Source organism: Ictidomys tridecemlineatus, chromosome 2 (assembly GCF_052094955.1).
Source record: "Ictidomys tridecemlineatus isolate mIctTri1 chromosome 2, mIctTri1.hap1, whole genome shotgun sequence".
NCBI lineage: Eukaryota > Metazoa > Chordata > Mammalia > Rodentia > Sciuridae > Ictidomys > Ictidomys tridecemlineatus.
In genome coordinates, this window is record NC_135478.1 from 125,598,231 (window position 1) to 125,621,294 (window position 23,064).

A 23,064-nucleotide genomic window follows, 5' to 3' on the forward strand; every position below is an offset into this window, starting at 1 on the left:
TACTATCATTTGTCTACATGACTCTCTTTCAATATAAAATGTTTCACATTATTAGGCAATGGAGTAGTCTTCACAAAGCTACAGCTTAATCTAAGTAATGAGCAACATTAATCAAAGTCCAACAGGACTAATCAGGTTTCAGACAATGCACCATTTAAAAAGTTTGCTAATGAGTATTTCAAGTGGAAGTGAATGATTTTATTCTTGGGTGTAATATCACTATTCATGAGCATCCACTGGAAACATTAAACTCTAGTAGAAAGGCCAATGCTGCAGCCTTCCATAATTACCTATAAAAACTTCTTCAATGATGGTCAGGAATTGAATATATTTGCATAATACACACTTTCAGTGCCCAGTGGTTTTCTGAGTAATGAGTCACTTGTCAAACTTCATCTTAGGTTAGTATAATGTTTTCCTCTAGCCACTGAAGTAGGCTGAATCCATTTTACATTACTTCTTTGTGTTTAGAATTGGAAAACAAAACATGATGAAGTTCCAAATAAATTAAGTAAGTCTTTGATTAAAGTAGCAGTAGTGTAAGAATTAATGAGAGGTAGAAAGTGAATATGTCCAAACCTTTACCTACTCATTATTTACATACTCTTTTGCATTTATCTTATTTTATTTTTTTTCTTTTTCTCATCAAGACAGAGAATGACCCCTTAAACATGTCTAGATCCTAATTCCAAGAACCACTGACTATGCTGCTTTCCATAGTAAAAGGACTTTGCAGGTGTGATTAAGTTAATGATCTTTTAATGGAAAGATTACCCTGGATTTTCCAGGTGGTCCCAGTATAATTACAAAGGTCCTTAAAAGAAGAAAACAAAGGTGACAAAGTCCAAGAGAGATTAAAAGTGCTATACTGCTGACTTTGAGCCTGGAAGAAGTTGTTACAAAGCAAATCATGCAGTCAGAAACTGCAAAAGGCAAGATAGGTCTCCCTCAGAGACCTCAGGAAGAAAGCAGCCTACCAACACCTTGATTGTACTCAAATGAGCACCAGTTTGGATGTCTGACCTCTCAACTCCAAAAATAATAAATTTGTATGGTACTCAGCCCCTGAATCAATAATACTGCTTACTTGGCATCCACCCTCAATTTTTAAATATTACCCATCCGAATGTCTCTCATCTGCATCTTAAAATCTCCGTTATTTTATTTCATGTGTGATTAACATGTATTAATTGTGCATATTAATGGGACTGAATGTGATGTTTCCAGATCCCTACAGTGGGCATTGATCAAACCAGCCTCCTTTTATTCTCTTCCCTCATACTGATCCCTGCCTCTAGGAAACACTGTCACACATTCGGGTGGACTTTTTTGTTGTTCACTTCCACATATGAAAAGTGAATGTGCCCTTTGTGGTATTTGTCTTTCTTTGTCTGGTGTATTTCACTTACCATAACTTTTCTTTTCATTATCACTAGAACCTCAGAATATTTGACATTCTGATATTTTCATGAGACTTGGGTGGTGCAAGGAGCCAAGACCTTAGGAAAAGGAAGAGACTTCTACTCTGTGGTCAGGGAAAGTTTTTGACAAGTATTACTGTGGTAATTCTTTCAGTTTTATTACAGATAACGAAATAGAAAAATTTTCCTTACAAAATAGAAAAATTTTCCTTACAAAATGAGGAACAAATACCTCCAGTTGGTGTTATGCGTCCCCCAGAAACAGAATTCACTGTGAAGAAGTTCAGAGACTGTCACCAAAATATGGTGCCCTGATGTGCTCATTATTTTAAATTAAAGGAATTTAGCAATGGATACTGGACCTGTCTTTGCTTTAATAACACCCATCTGCTTACAGTCCAGAGGCACCAAAGAAGAGAAAATAATTACATCTGGTCCTCTTCTTGAGATTTCACTAACAAAATCATACCAGGGACGGAAAGGCTGAGAACTCTCAAAGCACATGAACAGACCTGTCACTCACCATTCTCTTCTATTTCAGTCCTTTTCTATATTTCACAATCATTTACAAACTGTTATCTCTTCTGTGGGCCCAATGATTCTGTCCCAGGCCTTCGTATGTTTCTCTGAACCCACTGAATTCCTTTATAATTAATTTACTATTTCCTTAAAAATTGTCTGAGTTACTTACTTTGCCTTTCCCCTATAGAAAAAAGAAGAAGAAGAAGAATATAAGCCTCCAAATTGTCATGAGCTGGTGGATACTTGTACTATGGTATTGCCTCTGTGTCCATAATAGATTTGTACCTTTTCTTTCATTTAATCTGTCTGTTGTCTGTTCATTCCAGTGCACCTTTAGAGGGCAAAAGGAAGCCTTTCTATTCACCCCTACAATTGCATGTTTTAAACTGGAAGAAAATTGTCCCCAAATTTAAAAATCACATGGTGTAATAAAGGAATTTTAGTTATTCCATTTCATGAATTTGATCCTATGTTGATACATAGAAAATTTAATTTTGAAGAGTATTCTCATGCAATTTCTTCAATCACACAGTTTAATTCAAACTGTGAAGAAACAGAGAATCCTGGCACCTGGACTACAACAAAACAGCAGCCACATGGAAACACCCTCTGCTCCCAACACCATGTGTACTTCTACAGCTCTGTCTTTAGTGCTGCTAGTACCTATTTCTGAATTGCCTGTCACACAGTCTCCACTAACCACTCATTGCAAAAGTTAAAATTTCTAAAGCACCTCTGATTTACACTGGTCCAGACAGAGACCTATCAAGCATGGGTCTGAGTTCAGTAACTGATGGCTTTTTTCCCTAGAAATCAATGCCTACTCTTCCACATCCTGGAGGAATTGATTAGACATCATTGATGTTCCTGCTCCAGCTTTAATTAGATCATTATCTCACCAAATAAAGGTTTCTGGCCACCAAGTACATGGTCCAGGACATCTGCTACTCACGATGATCTCCCAGACTCTCTGTGGATATTGTCCTTTGTCCTAACCATAAGGATGATTTTACTCTAATGATATAGAGTATCAATGGTATAAAAGTTTTACTAACGTTTTACTTGCATAAAAGTATCAACTCAAAATGCTGCATTAGCCATTACTAGTCTACGCCAAGTATTCTTGGTCTTCAATTTCAGGGTCTGTGGTAGAATCACATGTCAAAAACCTCTTAGGGTTTTGGTAGGGTAAGTATCAGAACTTCTAGCCAATAAAGTTTCAGACAGTTCTCCGGTTTGAAGGCTCCTTCCCCCCCTCCATCATGACAACTGGCCATCTTCAAGATAATGCTCAGTTCATCAACTAGGGCATCTGACCCAATGAGCAGAATTCTTGTGGCTGACAGGAGGAGGACATGAAACATAAGTAAGAAATATATCTTTGTGGTTTCAAATCACAAGGATCTGGGGGGTTTTACAACAACATCGCCTACCCTGTAATGGCCTACACCCAAAAATGAGAATGGGAGATAGAGGGCAAGCATGAGAATAGTCTATTTAGTGGGAATAAATGAGATGGGAAACTAGAAAAAAAAAAAATCAAGGAAAAAAAAAGCACAAGTGTAAACCTGATAACCCTTGCTCTTTCTTCTTGTATATTCTAAAATCTTAGTTCTTAACACTGAGGATGGTAGTAGATATGATTTTCATATTCATTGATTGAGAACATATTTGGTAAAAATACACCTACTGTGAACTTAGAAACACATCACACTTTTTATTTCAGTATAGTTCACATATGTACTGTAAGTATATTTATAGACTTTAGAAAAATGGAAGTATATATATGTATGAAAGACATTATGCACAATGTGTGTTCAGAATTCAACAATTTTTGGCAACATTCCATTCTCCACCAGAAATATTTAACTTAAATAAAAAGTCCACATAAAAGGTCCACATGTTTCAGTCAATAATTACCCAGGAGCATCTCAGTGGAACATGGTGTGATCTCTCCCCCATTTTTGTATTCAACATCCCCTATTGACTTAAGGAATATTCACCACTGTGTAACTATTTTCCTGAGCCTTCAGTATTTTAGCTGCTACCCTAACTATTTACACAAAGGCATATCCTCATCAGAAAATTTCTAAATAAGCATGGTGTATTTGTTTTCAGCCCCAGGAGAAGAAACTTAGGATCTTTCTGTGATCTTTCATCACTTTGCTTGTCTTGAAGTTATTGTGATAAAATAAAGAAGACATTTAGGGAAGGTAAGCAGAAACTGCAGCCAGTTTGCTTATTTTCATATTGTCTTAGCCCAATTCAATCAAAATATATTCATGGAGCTCACACCTGTTGTCAATAGCAAATATAATTAAGAGTTCAGAGCTTCCATTTCCACCTGCCCGGGACCTCATGTTCCCCAAATAAGACAGACTAAAAGTAGCCAAACTCATAAGACACAGGTTGCAACCAGAGAAATGAAAAGTTGTGCTGCAATTGTGTACAGTGAACCAAAATGCATTCTGCAGTCATATATACCTAATTAAAATAAGTAAGTAAAAAATAAAAAGGATAGTTTGTAGAAATGAGTACAGTGTTTATTATCTGTCATCAGAAATATAGAAACCAAGGGTCAGAATTTTTTTTAAAGGAGAGAGAGAGATAATTTTTTTTTATATTTATTTTTTAGTTTTTCGCCATATACAACATCTTTGTTTGTATATGGTGCTGAGGATCAAACCCAGGCCGCACGCATGCCAGGCAAGTGCGCTACCGCTTGAGCCACATCCCCAGCCCCAAGGGTCAGAATTTTTGAGTCCATTACTCATCATGAACTTTCCCTGCATTGGAAGTACCATTATCAATATGGTGGTTGTTGATCCAAATATAAATGGATATGCATAATTTGAACAATAACAAAGCATAATATATCCATTTGCTGAATAGGGTAAATATGCTGAGCCAAATAAATGCATAAATAAGGTACCCCAACTCTAAACTTCTAAGTACCAGTGGCCAAGTCCAGTCTCTCAAAACCTTTTCCATCCATACACCATTTACATATCTCCTTTTCTTGTAACAGACTGTCTTCTTACCTAGTTGTAAGTTGGCCTGGGACAAGTTTTTTAACTTGATTTTGACTTTGGCAGTTTGCATTAACCCTAGAAGCACCCAACTTTTCTATTAGCATAATATAATAACTACAAGTGGGAAATGAGTGTCCAAAGCATTTGTTAAAGTCTCAGACTCCCCAGTAACATGTTCAATGTATATATTTTTCAAGGCACATTTTTCCCTTCTTCCTATGTGGAATACAGATATGTCTAAGAACATCATCTCTGTTCAGCTTTGAAGAAAGTTTCAATTTTACAAATTAAAATAAATAAATAAATAAATAAATAAATAAATAAATAATCACTATGCTAAATAGAGATTTGTTATTTTTACTTAAGTTGAATGAGTATGAAATACTCAAAAATTCTAACATTGTGAGCAATTCCCTTGTTTTAAGTGGGAAAGTCTTTAATAAGACATATTGAGGAAAGCAAATCAAGACATGATTTGCATTTCTCTAATTGCTGGAGATGTTGAACACTTTTTTTATATATTTGTTGACCAATCGTATTTCTTCTTCTGTAAAGTGTCTGTTCAGTTCCTTAGCCCATTTATTGATTAAATTATTTGGGTTTTTTTGGTCTTAAGTTTTTTGAGTTCTTTACATATCCTAGAGATTATTGCTTTATCAGAAATGCGTGTGGGAAAGACTTTCTCCCAATCTATAGGCTCTCTCCTCATATTATTCATTGTTTTCTTTGCTGAGAAGAAGCTTTTTAATTTGAATCCATCCCACTTATTGATTCTTGATTTTACTTCTTGCACTTTTTGTTAAAGAAGTCAGATGCTTGTCCAAGGTGGTGAAGATTTGGGCCTACTTTTTCTTCTATTAGGTGCAGGGTCTCTGTTGTAGTTCCTAAATCTTTGATCCACTTTGAGTTGATTTTTGTGCAGGGTAAGAGATAGAGGTTTAATTTCATTTTGCTACATATGGATTTCCAGTTTTGCCAGCACCATTTGTTGAGTAGACTATCATTTCTCCAGTGAATGTTCTTGGCACCCTTGTCTATTATGAGATAACCGTATTCATGTGGGCTTGTCTCTGTGTTCTCTATTTTGTACCATTGGTCTACAAGTCTATTTTGGTGTTAATACCATGCCATTTTTGTTACTCTAGCTCTGTAGTATAGTTTAAGTTCTGGTATTGTGATGCCTCCTGCTTCACTTTTCTTGGTAAGGATTGCTTTAGCTCTTCTGGGTCTCTTATTATTCCAAATAAATTTCATGATTGCTTTTTCTATTTCTATGAACAATGTCATTGGAATTTTAATAGGAATTGCATTAAATCAGTATAATGCTGTTGGTAGTATGGCCATTTTGACAATATTAATTCTGCCTATCCAGGAGCATGGGAGATCTTTCCATATTCTGAGGTTTCCTTCAATACTTTCTTCAGTGTTCTGTAGTTTTCATTGTAGAGGTTTTTCACCTCTTTTCTAAGATTGATTCCCAGTCAGAATAACAATCCTCAAGAATACAGGCAACAATAAATGTTGGCAAGGATGTGGTGAAAAAGGTACACTCTTACATTACTGTGGGCTGCAAATTGGTGCAGCCACTATGGAAAACAGAATGGAGATTCCTCTGAAAATTGGGAATGGAACCACCATTTGACCAAGCTATCCCACTCCTTGGTTTATACCCAAAGGACTTAAAATCAGCATGCTATAGTGACACAGCCACATCAATGTTTATAGCAAATCAATTCACAACAGCTAGACTATGGTTCCAACCTAGGAGTCCCTCAATAGATGATTGGATAAAGAAATAGAATATTACTTAGTTTAATGAAGATTGAAATTACGGCATTTGCCAGTAAATGGTTGGAGTTCGAGAATATCATGCTAAGCAAAATGAGGCAATCCCACAAACCCAAAAGCTGAATGTTTTCTAGAATATGCGGATGCTAATTCACAATAAGGTGGGGGAGGGGAGTACACTAGGGAAGAATAGCATTACTGTGGGAAGCCATTCTCACACGTGACTGGGCAACTCCCAGTTTGAGTCTGAGGAGCTCTGGCTAAACTCTGTGGGAGCTTTCCTGGCCCTCTCCTGGTGCGAGAGTCTGTCCGTGTGGGGGTGTGACTGACCACTGACCCCGGAGGCCAATCACTGACCCTGACCTTGGAGTGCGGCCCCCCTCAACCTTCATTGGATGGAATTCTCCCCTGAATTTCTTGTTCCCCAATAAAAGGCTACTCCCTGGCGTGCTCCCTCTCTCTCTCTCTCTCTCCTGCTAGCCCTGAGTAATCCTTGCTGCCCTACTGGGTGGTTCGAAGTGGGAACTAGAGGGGGAGCCGACTCGGACCTGGTCATAGAAAAAGGTAACTGAGTCTGTGTGTTTATTTCGATCTCACTAGTTAACTTTTATGCCAAGAACCTCATTAATGAAACCAGTGCGCTGGTCGCATGGTGGACATTACCTTAGATTAGATAGAGGGAAGTGATGGTAGGGGAGTGGAGGGGACGTGGGGATAGGAAAGATAGTAGAATAAAACAGACATTATTACTGTATATATATATATGCATGATCAATATGATCCTGCAACATGTGCATTCAGAAAAATGAGAAATTACATCCCATCTATGTATGATATACCAAAGTGCATACATGCATTCTACTGTTTTGTATAACTAATTAAAAGAAATAAAATTTTTAAAAAGGGAGATAAAACAACCGTCAAAAAAATATAAGAGTACAAATGACACTGCATATTTGTGGAATCAGTAATAAAATGAAAATCCCCTTTTCAAATATTTTTCTAGGGAAATAAGCAATAATAAATTACTCCAGAGATTTTCAAATTTTTGTATTTTTGGAAACTGATTTCTGTTCCTGAAGTCTTCCGACACTTTGAAAACGTTGCAAGTTATTTTAAGAAAATATATACCTTCCCATATATACATAAAATAATAACATCCAATATGATTCTACAACATGTACACTCAGAAAAATGAGAAATCCTATCCCATCTATGTATGATATATCAAAGTACATAAATGTATTCTACTAATTAAAACAAATTTAAAAATTAAAAGATATACATTCCCCAATGTATGATGATGATTCAACTTATAATGTTTGATTTAATAGTTCAAAAGGAATATACATCCAGTAGGAACTATATTTTCAATATTGATTTTTTCTTGATTAGATATTTACAGTAAGATCTCTCCTCACACTGTGGCAGTGAGCCACAGCTTCTAGGCAGCCTTGTGATCCAAGGGGGAAATTAAGAAAGCATTGTTATATTGCGAAGCTAAAATGATCAGTAGGTTAAATGGATTAAGTGCATTTTGACTTAGGATATTTTTAATTTACTTGTTCATAAATAATGATATTCATAAGGTAATAATGCCTTGTAAGCTGAGGAACATCTGTATTCCAACATTCTGAATCACACAATTTTATTCTGACTTTTATTAATTGCATGATTATTCTAGCAATAATAAAAGAAATAATATAAAAGGAATGTAGCCCCCAGAAATATTGCTTTCATGCTCTTTAAATATGCTCTTTTTGTATATACTTTGAGCATAATCAAAGTTACAACATAATTTTATTACTCTTTTCTTTTAATATATCAAACACATTTTCACTGTTGTACAGTCATTATAATACTGAAGAGTTTCACAATTTAAAAAAAAATTTTATTGATACTGGAGATGGAACCCAAGGGTACTTTTTCACTAAGATACATCCCCAACCTTTTAATTTTCTGTTTTGAGACAGGGTCTAGCTACATTTGCTAAGGCTGATATCCTCCTGTCTCAGCCTCTAGAGTAGCTGGATTTTTAATTGCATGTGGGAAGTGTTGATAGCCACTACTATGCACAGGTAATCTTGTAACATCCTAATGTAAGTGTTACACAATAATATATCATATTTATGTATCATAGTACACATATCCAATCCCTTATCTTTGAATAATTACTTTACTTCCTCACTTTTATTCATAAATAATATTGTAAATAATGCATATGTGCCTAGTTATTCTCCATTTTTAAATAATATTCTTTGGACAAGTTCTCTATAAAATATATATATATAATTTATTTATTTATTTATTGGTACCAGAGATTGGACTCAGGGGCACTCAACCACTGAGCCACATCCTCAGCCCTATTTTGTATTTTATTTAGAGACAGGGTCTCACTGAGCTGCTTAGCACCTCACTTTTGCTGAGTTTGGGATTGAATTTGTGATCCAACTGTCTCAGCCTCCTTAGCCACTGGGATTACAGGCCTGTGCCACCAAACCCAGCTATGTTTTTGGGGTACAAGTTTACCTCCGTTATGTTATGTTTTTCTTTACAAATGTGTCCATAAACCCATTCCCCAACAGCAATCGTGGTCACATATTTTTCACTGCAGTATTTTCAAGACTGATAAACGTGGCTGCACCTTCATTCATGCATGCTTCTTCCCAGAATCCACCCAGCCCAAACACTCTTCAGGCAGTGTTCTCACCTTCTTTGGGAGACATAATGATTCTAGCAGTAAGGTTGAAGAAGCAGAAGACTCACCTTTAGGTCTATGGTGCTATTCCTGGAGAGTATGATTTGAATCATTTCTTGGAAGAGTCTGTTCTGAGAAAAAGAAACTTGAGACTTTGAACCTGAGCTTCTGGAGATGAAAGGATCTCTTCTGAAAATACAGGCATCTCTTTAAGATCCTTTCTGGGAAGACTCTGCTCTTACAAAAGGAAATGAATAGTGGTTTTAGCCTGGAGATGACAAGTGGGCTCTCCATCCTCCCTCTGCTTCCTCTTTCTGTGTCATTCCTGAGCTCTGTGCTCTGTTACTGAAATGCTCTGGTGGTTCCCAACTACGGAGAAGAAGTTAATCTATGTGATAGGAGGTGCATAGATGTGTATCATGTCAAGAAATTATCTTTAGAGACCCCAGAAAGATGGATCTGGGTATGGACTCCAAGAGCAGCCTCAGAAAGAAGGCACATGCCAGAGATGAATAAATGTGAAAGGCAAGCAGAGGCACGTCCTGACTGTGAGCAGGGAGTGACAGCATTTGCAGAGTAAGGGTCTGGAGACAACCCTAGTCTGAGAAACAAGCCAGGCTAATGAGCCAGTAGACTTGTACTTTAAAATCTCCTTGGCACTCACACACTGATGGAGTCTGGAAGTACTCTGCTTGGTTGGAGACAAACATAAAAAGACATGTAGATATAAAAACCATTGATTGTTATTCCAGCTTTAATTATTTTACTAATAGAGAAGCCTAACCTCGTGAAAAAGAGCTTGGGCTTAGAGTTTGAATTCTTGCTATTTTCTCATGTGTGATATTGCTTTTTCCAGCATAGGGAAAATAATGCATATCTCATTGAATCCTTGTGATGATTGAAAGTGGGGATGGTGGTAATCATGGAACTTATAATAGCTAATATGTATTGCATGGCACACAATGCACTCAGCTCTTTTCATATTTTTCCATTTTTACCATACAATATTATCACAGTGCACTAATATTAACCCCATTTTGCAAATGAGAAAACCCAAATTTAGTGAGGTGAAGTGAGGCATGGCTCTGTAGGGATACATTTGAGTATAGGTAGCCAAGAGCTGCAGAAAATTTAGTTGCTGTGCTCTCTTCTGAGGTATGAATTGTTCATGTTCTTTGTCCATTACTATTATATGTTGAACACTAAGCCTTAATATGTATAATTCATTACAATAGATGAATTGAACAACTCTACTCTTTTATTTGATATGAATGCTTTGAAATTCAGTGATTTGATATTTCATTTTTGCTCTGCAACTGGGAAATGTGTGGATGATCTTTTTTCACCTTTATGAAACATTTCAATCTTTATTTGTAATTTCATATCATTTATTTGAAAGCTTAAAAATGCCCATCCTTCACATTCTTAAATAAAACTTCATTCTCTTGAATCAAATTGCAACCCAGTTTGTCCAATAAAATACAGTAAACATTTCTTTTCAATTTATGTCATCAAGTCTGGTGAATAACATCTTAGTTTGGATATGAGGTGTTCCGCCAAAACTCGTGTGTACTTGAAGAATATTAAGAGACAAACTGAGAGCTGTAACCTGATTGGTTCATCCTAATGAAGCCATTTTTAAAGATAGGTAGTTAGAGTAGCTAGATAAATTAGGTCTGATATCAGGTCTGATAGAGAAAAATAGAGTGGAGTCTAATAAAGAAAATGGGGTCTTGATTTGAGTTCAGGAAATCAGAAGCTACACCTGGAAAATTGTAATGTTAATGTCCCCAGCTGCTCCAGTCTGACCTAAAGAACTGTTAATGAAGCAGCTCCCAGCAGATCTGGAGGTTCTAATCAATTCACAGTAGGCCTTTCCTCAGGGATCACTCCTCCCAGCCTCATAGGCCCACCTGTTTTCCACCTTTTTGCCTTCCCACCTGCATTCCCCAATCGCATGCAGAATGAAGGGAAATATGCAAGATAAAAGACAGGAATGTAGAAGACCAAAAGAAAACCTTAGATGTAAACATCAATACCCTTCCCTTCTTCCTCTGGGGAGATTTACCTAACCACACTGACTACCTAACTTTAAATCTGGCTTCATTATCATTCATTTGATCACAAAATAGAGCCTCCAAGAGTTTCCACATGCATATATGTAAGCATATAATTTTGTTTATTATTATTATAATTTTAGTTAGTATTGCCTCTAACTTGGTATGTGTTTTTATTTGTTAAAATACTATTGACATGAACCAAATGCACATTGGCTTTTTTCTTCTATAAGCAATGTGTATCTCTCATACATTTATTTCTAAATAATAGTTGCTGATATTTATATTATTAGCAATTCTTCCCCACTGTATCTTCTAATTAATTGGCACCAAATAGATTTGCACCTCAGCCATCATGTTTGCAGTGTGCGTTCTTTCCTGCTCTTGAGACACTTTGTTTTTCTCCCTTAGTACTATTATTGTTTTGTGAAGGAAATACTGCAGAGTATATCTTACAGAGGGTTAAGTTCTAAAATCAGGAAATGAAGCACGGAGGGCAAAGTCAAAACCTTTCTCAAATGCCCTCTAAATAATGCATAGAGTAGAGAGTATTCGGTTCTTTGAACTATTTCTAAATCCATCCAAGAATCCCAGCTGAATATAACTAAGCCAGGTCGCCATGACCACGAGGAGGTGGATTTCACTGGGGATTGTGAAAGACACAGTGATCTCCAGAGATTTTTCACTCTGTTACTTTAGAAACAACCTCTCATCTTTTTACTTCTTTCTTTGTTTTGTTTTTTCTTCTCTCCTTTTCTTTTTTTTCCAGAGGTAGATAAACAACTGGTGTTTGATTGGTAGAGGAGAAAATTTCAGAGGAAGATCATCAGTAAGTGTCTGTATGTGAGGGGTGCACAGGAGATGAATACCTGGGTTTCCAGGCCTTCTACTTTCTATGTTGCATCAATATGTTAAAATCATTTCTCTGATAGTTCTTTCCAGTCCTTTTTTTCCAGCTGTGAGCTTGCCTTTTTTATTCCTTCTTGTGATTCTGTGGGGTTGAGAAATAAACACATGTGTGAGTTTTCAAAGTAAACTAGGCTTCTATATCTTTCATATCATTCTTTCCTTGATTTTCCAGTAACTATTTCTCTCATTTACTTTTCTCTCTCCCTTTCTGCCTTTTTATTTCTTGTTTCAACTTTCCTACCATTCCTTTTTTCACCGAAGCCTTTCTTAAGACATAGTATCTTATGATATAGCATCATAAAATCTTAGGTCACAGTATCATAAAAGCAACACCCTGCTAGGTGCAGTGACACACTCCTGTAATCCCAGCCACTGGGAAACCTGAGGCAGGAGGATTGCATGTTAGAGACCAGTCTCAGCAACTTAGTGAGGCCCTAAGCAATTTAGCAAGATCCCATCTCAAAAAAAAAAGTAAATCAAAAGGGCTGGGGATATGGCTCAGTGGTTAAGTGCCCCTGGATTCAATCCCTGGTACCAAATAAATAAATATAAGCAACATGCTTTTACCAGGTTTGGGTAGGAAAATGTAATATGAAAAATAATGAATGTATTTGGTCTCTCACTGTTACCACATTTTTAAAATATTTTAAGATTCAGTCTTTAATACATCAAGTGTAAAGTGGAAAGATTTTCATGAAAAATAACAAAAAGAAGACAACACTCACAGATTTAAATTTGCACATTATTTTTGCTCACCAACCAAAGGTCACCGGGAACACATGTACTGTCGAACAAGTTGCTTTTATTAATCTTTGTAGTGAGAAGGAATATCCACCATGGAGAACTGTGATGGATCTTACAGTGAGTGAATTTGAAGTTTTCAGGTAGCAGGGCTGTACTGTGGACTGGATATGTTGTCAGGAAGCAGGGTTGTTTTGTGACTGGGTGTCTTAATAAATCTTAGCTAGGAAGAATAACATCTTGACCCAAAGATAGAGTCATAAATGGGAAAAAAAAATTTAAAAGCAATCTTCCCTCCTTCCCTCATGATATATATTATATTGACTAGAAAGGGAGTGTTTGTTTATTTTGTTTGAACAATGTGTGGTCTTCTTTGTGGAAGACATTATTATGGACTGGTCTTGCTTTGGCCTGATTCCTAATAACCATACAATTGTCTTGTCTGATAACATTCCATGATATTTTTATGAACAGGAAAACACTAGAAGCTAGCTCTGAGCACCTGCAGGCCAGCTTGCTTCATACTTTGGCTTGTGTAATGACACTAGAGCAGCTCCTGAATGTCAGTGCTGCCATTCTTGATTATTTCAAAAATTCAAAACTAGTTTTAAGATAACTCAATGTATTCCTACTCTTCATTCAATGTATCTTAAACTGTAAAACTGAGCACAGAATATAAAACAAAGAAATCTTGGGATACCAATAAGTATACAACATGAGAACCCAATGAAATGAGAAGATTCTAAACACTCATGCAAATTTTCTTTGTCAAGTGACTCAGGGGTTCATACTGGAAATAGTCTTCAACATCTCTGTTTGGTAGTAGCAGGTTTCCTTGGTGCCAAGCTTCTGTAGAAACTTCACATCTATTATCTAACACAGTGACACTCTGTCTTACAGTTCTGACCACCAATGGGGCATGTCTAGTATAAACAAATAGGACATGGCAGATCCAAAGTTCAAAGTCAATATTTCTGGCTGAAAAACTATATTCTGCTAATTGCAGATACAACCATGCTGAGACAGATACATACAATAAATTAAAAACTACTAATAATCTCCTGAAATTTTTAAAATCTCACCCAAAAGGGATCCATGATTACAACTTTATTATAAGAACAAAACAGTATTACCATATGAAACATTTTATTTCTTTCCAAGTATTTAATGCACTTGAAACAATGTCATAAAGGTATTAATAACTTCAAACCCTCCAAACAATCTATCAATTCCTTTAGTATTGATTACCAATGATACAGTGACATTAGAAATGTAAAATCAATATTTTTAGTGGTCTAAGTTGATGTCTAAAGATTTAGCAAAGAAATGCATTTATAGGTCTTTTCCTAAAAGCTACTTTTGTTCTTATTTGAGGAGAAATGTTTCTCAGATTGAAGTGGCTGCAGAAAACATCCTGTCAGCTTTACAGAGTATACTTTGTGATACCTTAGTGAGACATTGATCCCAGATTAGGCAAAAATTACAAAATTTTTAATTTTCTGGAACATGCATAGGCAGCTTTCTATGTTATTTTGAACCACATTCCACACAAAATAAAGCCACTATTCTGTCATTACCTTAAACCACAACACTAGTCTTCTTTATTTAATGTAAGATTATGAATTTATGGAAAGTGTGATCTTTAGGGAAAAAAATTACCTAGATTTAATTCAATAGGATTTTTTGTTTGTTTTTTCATGGATGAGTAAGTTTTACAGTAACAAAGAGATTGAAATAAGCATTCATTTCTGTATTTCTAAAATAATTTTAATAGTGGTCATTCTATCAGCTTATGGTGAAGTTTAGATTATGTTGAGTCCATAAAGCACCTAGCAAAAAGCAATCGGCACTCATAAAAGTGTCTAGGACAGACAATGCCTCCTCTTTTCCATTCTCTCTGCTCCCCACATATCATTACTCATAGTGGTACTGGTCCTTTCCTTTATAATCATCTATCATCACCCTCATCATCACATAAGCAGCATCAGCATCTTTCCATATTAAGTTCTTGTTCTATTCCAGGCACCATGTCAAACACATTATAAATCTAATCACATGAATCCTTTGCTATGAAATATGCATACCCTTTAGGAGGTCATCAAGGTTAGAATAGTTGAATACTTCGCCCAAAATTCGATAGCTTCTGGATTTCTTCCCTTTGGCTTCTTAGTGTTGAATTGTTCCAGACTCTGGTATTGATCCTTCTCTGCTGCATTTCTCCACCAACACTCATTCCATTAACTATACTCAGTCTCATGGCTTTGTATATCATCTGTACACCAGTGTCCTGTGTGTGTGTGTGTGTGTGTGTGTGTGTTTATGCACACGTATGACACATATACACACATGTACATACATATATGTCACACACATATACATAAATATATGTTTGCAGTGGGAAGCCATAGGAAGGTTATTAGCAGAAGGTGTCATTAACTGACCTACTTTCTAACACTTTCTTTCACTGTGCTGCTCGCTGTTGCTCCTCTAGTTATTATTGTGAGAACAGTTAATTTCATCAAGAAAATATGGCTTGATAATGCCCAAAGTTTGTTAGTTTTTAGGAAAAAGTCTCTTCTGGGAATGACTTTTGTCAATTCACCTCTTGGAGCTGGGGGTAATCCACTTAATCACTAGAATGATGAAGAGGGGGAAGTGGAAGGTGAGGGTAAGGGCTCTTTGTGAATTATTGGTTTGTGTGTATACATATATGTATATGTATATGTATATGTGTGTGTGTATATATATATACACATATATATATGTCATAAGTGTGCATACACATACATATATATCTCCAAGTTCAACACCAGATTCATGTTAAGTAATGTCTTCTTTGAGATATCTACAATATGCCTCAAATGTAATAATCTGCAAGCAAACTCTGGATATCTCCCACCAAAAATCTAATCTACCACTCAGTTTTCTCATTGGTTAAAGGCATCTTCATTTTTTGATCAGGCTAAATCTTTTGGAATCACTTTGACTCTACCCATCCAATCAAGCAGCCAATATACACTATCTTGGCTTTAACATTCAATGTAAAATACAAGATGTGACCTTCTGTGGCTAGCTACCATATGGTTTTTGTTGTTATAGTTTTTGTTGGTTTGTTTTTAGAGATTGCAATGGCTCTTTACTAGTCTCCCTCCACCTTTTCTCTTTCCCTCTCTCCTGTCTTTCCAATACAATATCTTGTATCATCCTGTTAGAAAGTAAGTTAGCTTATGATACCCTCTGCTAATAACCTTCCTATGGCTTCCCACTGCAAACACAATGAAGGGCATCTGCCTTTTGTAAGGCCAAGCTTTCCAAAAGGCCTCAGAGCCATCTAATCCCTTTTAAACCTGTGACCATTGCACATCCCTCTCTTGGCATTATTAGGTGTGTTATCACGGTGCTGCTCATTGCTGCTCCTCTCATTATTATTGTGAGAACAGTTAATTTCGTCAAGAAAATGTGGCTTGATAATGCCCAAAGTTTGTTAGAAGTAGCAAAATAATTCCTAAATGTGTATCCTTTTGTTAGTTTTCAGGAAGAAGTCTCTTTTGGGAATGACCTTTGTCAATCCACCTCTTGGAGCTGGGGGTAATCCACTTAGTCACTGCAATGGTGAAGAAGGGGAAGGGAAGGGAGTAGAGCTAGTGAATTGGCCAACTTGTAAATATCATTTCATTGTAATTGATAGAAAAAAATGCATCTTGGACACAGAATTGTTTTATCTCTGGGTGGTGTATATGAGGACTTGTTCATACGGCTTGTAGCAGAGGGGTGGAAGGAAGCAGTCAGGAAAAGATGGGAGAAAGTGCTTAAGGATTTATATTTTGATGTGAGTTATTGGTTTCGGTGCATCTCTGGCTGTTCTATAGGAATACTTGAATTCACTGGGAACAAAAGCTATTGCTAATATTTTAGTAGTAGAAATCTGATAATAAACACTCTTAGGAACATGCTTGCTGTATTCTGTTGCTTTGTCTCAAATGGAGCATTAGGGAATGCATTATTTTAGTTGTAACTCTGCAAATATGTCTATCTAGAGGCCTGTTGCCATTTCTATCTTCAGTGAAACTTTTGTCCTCAAGAAAGGATTATCTTTTTTTTTTTCCTAACAGAAAAAAACAAAAGAAAATGTAGCTTGAATAAGAAGTCAAACACATAGTTTTAGCAAATATATACATATGTGTATGGATAATTACAGACTGGCAGATGGGATAAATGTTTAAAGTAAAAAAAAAAAAAATAAGTTGAGGAAGACTTCTGAAACAACAGGTGAAATATATTTGTTTCTATATTTCAAGTCAGGAAAGGAGCAAGACAGAATGCAAAGTATGGTGGAATCAAGCAATAGCATTTCTCCAGACTGTGAGTCCTGGACAACAGGCATAGAGAATTAGCAATACCGTCATTAAAGGATGCAAGAAAAAAAAAGACCTTTCTGATATTAAACACAGAGCAAAAAAGAACAACAATATGGTATAACAAGAGATTTGGAAAGGGTTAACCCTGTTTCTTATAATTTTGACTCTTTGATTCTTTGTGCTTCCTCTTTTGTAAAATGGGGAGAACTCGCTTAGGTGCAGGTGTGTGGCCAAGACAAAATGGGTTCTTGTATATGGGGTGCTCATTGCTCAGGTCACTTCCCACACTTTCCTCTTCTAGGCTCTGTGTTTCAGTCTATTTTCTAGTGCTATGACAGAACACCTGAGACTGGGGATTTGTAAAGGATAGAGTTTTATTTTGGTTCATGGTTCTGAAGACTGGGAATCCAAGCATCTTTGAGGGTTTCCATGCTACCTTATCTCATGGCAGAATAGTGGAAAAGAAGTGAGGGCAAGCGGAACAGACAAAACATGTCATGAAGACCAGCTTTGTAATAACTCTGTCTCATGATAGCTAACCCACTGCTGTGAGCTGGCTCACTCCCAAGAGAAAGACATTAATCTTTCTCTATAACCTAGTTCCCTCTTAAAAGCTCTATGACCTCTTAATACCATTATATTGGGAATCAAGTTTCCAACACATAGAACTTTTGGGAGACACCTTCCAACATAACCATCAGTCTCTTTCCTCAGGATTTCAAGGGAGGCTTGGCCATGTACGGCAGGTGCTGGTGGGATTTAAAGGATGGGAAGAAGAGAGAGTTGAGGATATTTTGCCCCTTCTTTTGTGTCTGGAGGAATATCTTCCATGGCTCTAGCTCCTGCTGAATTTCTACTTTACCCTCTGTGGCCTCAGCTAACACCAAGAAGCTGTGTCACACTGCTGGGTCATTGACTCTGTGGCATCTGGGTTGTAGTAACACGGGGGTCTTCTCATCCTCATCCGTACCTTAGACCTCCTGAAACAGCTCATTGTGTGTGGCTTGGCTTCCCTACTTCTCCATTTGTTATCTAGACAATTGAATGGATTAAGCTCCTTGTTTGCATCAATTCTAGGGTTCTAGTGACCCTGACTAATATTATAGAGCAGTGACTAATAAAAATAATAAAAAGTATGCAAAATACACAACTTTGGGTTATGTTATATAATATTGAGTTGCAAATATTAATAATAAGTCCAAGTCAGAATGTGTAAATTATTGAGAACATGGCACCTTTCTGATGATAGCTTTACAGTGTTTATGCAACAACAAATAATGAATTTTATTTCCTGAGTTGCACATGCTTTATATTTGCTATTTTCTGCTAAGGGACAGCCAAAGAATTGTTTAAGAGATAATTTTTCCCTTATGTAGATTCATGAAACTTACATCCTTGAGTTCCTGTATGAAAAAATTTTGGAACCCACAGACAATATTTTCAGTTGCTAAAAGTTTTCAATTACTTAAATGGATATTTCTTACAAGGGCAATACAATAAAAGCTGAGGGCAGACCCAGTTTTACTGGGTAAAGCTGTTTCTGTACATGTGTGAATTAATTTGGTGAAGGAGTGTTGGTTTCCGATGCTGAAACTCAGCACAGTGATGTTTTCAAGAAGCATACAGGCTGGGCATGGTGGTTCACGCCTGTCATCTCAGCAGCTTGGGAGGCTGGGAAAGGAGGATCACGAGTTCAAAGCGAGACTCTGCAGAAGCAAGGTGCTAAGCACTCAGTGACCTGTCTCTAAATAAAATACAAAACAGGGCTAGGGATATGGCTCAGTGGTTGAGTGCCCCTGAGTTCTATTCCTGGTACCCCGCCCCCCAAAATTAAAAAAATAAATAAAAGAAAAAGAAGCAAACAGGAAGTAACATTTAAAAACCTCTTTAGGATGTTCTTAAGAATCTTTTCTAGGTATCTCAAGTAACAGTGAAGTTGTCAATTACAGGGCCATAGATACCTTTACATAAATTTTTCTTCGAAAGCTATTAATCCCATATGACCTATGTTATAGTTTGGATCTGAAATATTCCCTAATGGCTAATACATTAAAGGCTTTGTTCACAGCCTGTGGCACTATTCATAAGTAATGAGTACTTTAAGAGGTGGAGCCTGGAGTAAGGGAGTTGTGTCACTTGGGGGGTGTGCCCTTAGAGGCCTGGCCCCTTCCTCTTTCTCTTTGCTTCCTTTTTCTGGATGAGGTAAGTTTCCTCTGCCATGTGCTCCTGCCATGATATATGGTGCTGCCACAGGCTCAAGGCAACAGGGCCAGCCTACTGTGGACTGAAACCTCTAAAACTATAAGCCAAAATAAACCTTTCTTCCTTTTCAGTTGATCATCTCAGGTATCTCATCACCGTTACAGAAAGGCAACCAACACAGGCTAATTCTTTTATTTCAAGATTCTTAAAATGAAAGTAACTCCAATGATCTCTTTGAAAACAAATACTTAATTCTCATATAAAAGACAAACTATGGCAGGAGGAGTTTTCTTGAGTGGCAGGTATGGCACACTAATCCCTGAACTCTGTTTTTCTCCAATTTAGACTTCATAGACATTACTACTGCATTTAAACAGGCACAAGTTTACCTACCACAGAGGTTGGCCATGCCCACTACTTCAAAGAGGAGACCCATTTCTTGTAGTCTTACCATTGATCAAAACACTGGGCTGAGGAAGAGGGAGAAATAGAGTAAATATTTCTCAATGAAAATGAAAGAATGAAGGAATATTATTTTCCTTTTTCTTTTGATTTCCCAAGTTGATGGAAGTGTCAATACATTCAATGTCAAATGTCTTAGCTACTGTAATGGACTGAATATTTCTGTTACTCCAAAATTCATGTATTGAAATCTCTAACACCTAATGTCCTCATATTAGCAGGTAGGGACACTGGGAGTTAATTAGGTCATGAGGGCTTGATGAGATTAGTGCCCTTGTAAGGGGGGAAAAAAAAAACCCTTCAGGGAGCTCCCTGTTCTTTCCACTATGTGAGTACATAACAAGGCACCTTTTATGAACCAGGAAGTTAACACTTAAAGACACTGCACCTTCTGCACCTTGGTCTGTGGACTCTCCAGCTCTGACAACAGTGAGAAATAAATGTTTGTTTTTTAAGCCACCTAGTCTATGTAGTGGATTGTGACAGGTAGTATTCTGATCCTTAGCACCCACTAGTTGAGTCCTTTTACAACAGACAGAAACTTATCTTCCTTAATCTGTTTTCACATCTATAAAATGGCAATGATAATAGGTTTGTATCCACTCCTGTCACTTTCAGTAGAACTAAGCAGCCTGTGTACTTAAAAAAAAAAATTGTTGCATACACAGTTGCAAAACTGAGCAATTAATATTTTAGACTAAAAAAAGTTGTGTTTTGAGGGATAAAAAAAAAAATTTCCAGAGAGTATGTATCTGAGGTTCAGCTCATTACCTGGCCTTGAGCAAACTCACATTCAGGTAACCCTGATGTCCTGTAATTCTGTATTTTCCCCTGCACCAATTACTATGCTGATTATGCAGGGTGGACAATTATCCAGTTACGGTTCATGGGTCTTAAAAAACAGATTTAAAGATCACGAAACAACGTTGTTAGCTAACTGTCACCATGGAGATGATTATGCAGCATTAGGCAGCACAATAATTAAAGTCTACTTGGAGAGGTGGAATAAAAGCTTTTCTACTCTGCCCTTGCCAGGACCTGACATGCACGATTTTCCATTATAGTTGATTAAATGAAAAAGAAGGAAAAAAAAAATCCCTGATGAAAAGATGGCAGGTATTTGTGATTGTAGGGATTAGTGACTGTACCACTAATTGAAAAAAGGACCCTAAAACCACAAGAGGAAGGGGTGTTGGTGACTTCAAATCACTTTCTGGTAAGACATCCTAGAAATGGACAGAGTCAAGCTCACTGAATCAGGCTTCTATGTTCTGAATGAAAACTCAAACGCTAATTGGAATGAGGGGTAATGGAAATGAAGTTGGTCACACTGGTGTATTTTGTCCTAGAGAGAACAACCCAGGCTTGAAGGCAGCCTTGGCACTTAATGTGCTTATTTCGTTTTTCTTGAGTCATTCGCAGCGGCCTGCAGATCAGCATGGAGAAATTAGATATTTCTCTAAAGCCATCTTGTCTAATTCTCCATCAAGACTTCACTAGCTCTTTGTGTGGTATACTTTTATAACTCATTGCCAATTGACCCGTACCAACCCTGTCATGACTCGGGCAACCTTTATAACTTTCAAGAATGGTGTTCCGCTGTCCCCTGAATCACACAGTTATTGCATTGATGTCCTTAACCCATTGATGCCAGGCTCTAGAGAGACTAGGACCTCATTTGCCAATGCAGTTTGTCCCTGTCAAGTCAACTCCACTTCCCAGTGATGTGTGTGCCAGTACTCACTTCAAGTAATGCTCCATGGGACCTTGCAATGGCACGTTTTAATTGTACATGGCATTAATTTGTATCTCTATCTATTCTCAATGTTTCCCACTTTCCCTCTGCCTGGCCTCTCTTTTCATAGCAGAATATATCATCCCAGGCTACAACCCTGGCTCTCAGGGCTGCTTGTTGACTCCATGGAGAATTTTCTTACCTTCTAGATTCTCCAAACTGCAATCTCCTAATGAAGTTTCAACACCTCCTCTCAGGCCATCCCTGACCTGGACTTCACAGGAACTCTGTGATGTAGAAGGGCTCAACCTCACCTGTAGGACCAAAGTGGGGGTTTTGTTTGTTTGTTTGTTTCTTTACACAGCATTTTGATCATAAGGTCGATATTAATGGTGGAACAAATATCCTGGCCTTGGAACTTGGAAATTCTGAATTTTGTTTGAATCCTTCTGCAGATTACTTATGCACCATGAAACAAACCTTGTATTCTCCTTGTGTTTTCCTTGGCTATAAATAATGAATCTCTATTGATGTCTTTTCAATTCAGAATTCTAGATCCAGAGCAGAGAACAACCACAGGCTATGGGAGATGTCAGCTGTCAAAGAGAAATGGGGTTAATAGAGAACAGTTGTCAGTATCATTTGCATCTTACCAGCTCACTCCTCCCTCACCAGGAGGGAGACATCCAGCTTTTCAGCCCTCTGGAAAAAAAAAATGGTAATCCAGAAACTGCTTAACAAGCATTGAGCTGTCACCACCAAAGTAGCCCATGAGAATGAAATGCAGTCATTGGTTTGCAAAAAGAAGGCAAAGAGCATCCCCCTGGTTATTGGTAGCTATATATACTGCCCAGCAGAGCCAAGAGGATCTCAGGGAAAGGAGAGGAGACAGAAGAACAATCACCAATTAGACCAAAAGAGAGTGCAACTGAAATACAGAGACTACAGGCTGCATGGAGATGAGGAAAGAGGAGAAATTGTGTGTGAGAAGAATATTAAATGACATTCCCCCCAAAAGTGAGTCAGATATCATTGTGAAAGGAAGTATAGAAAATAATCAATGGAAACTGGGAACTCATTCAAATACCTGGAAGACAGTGTAGGGTCCAGTGGTTGTTGCTGCATACGTTTGGGGGCCT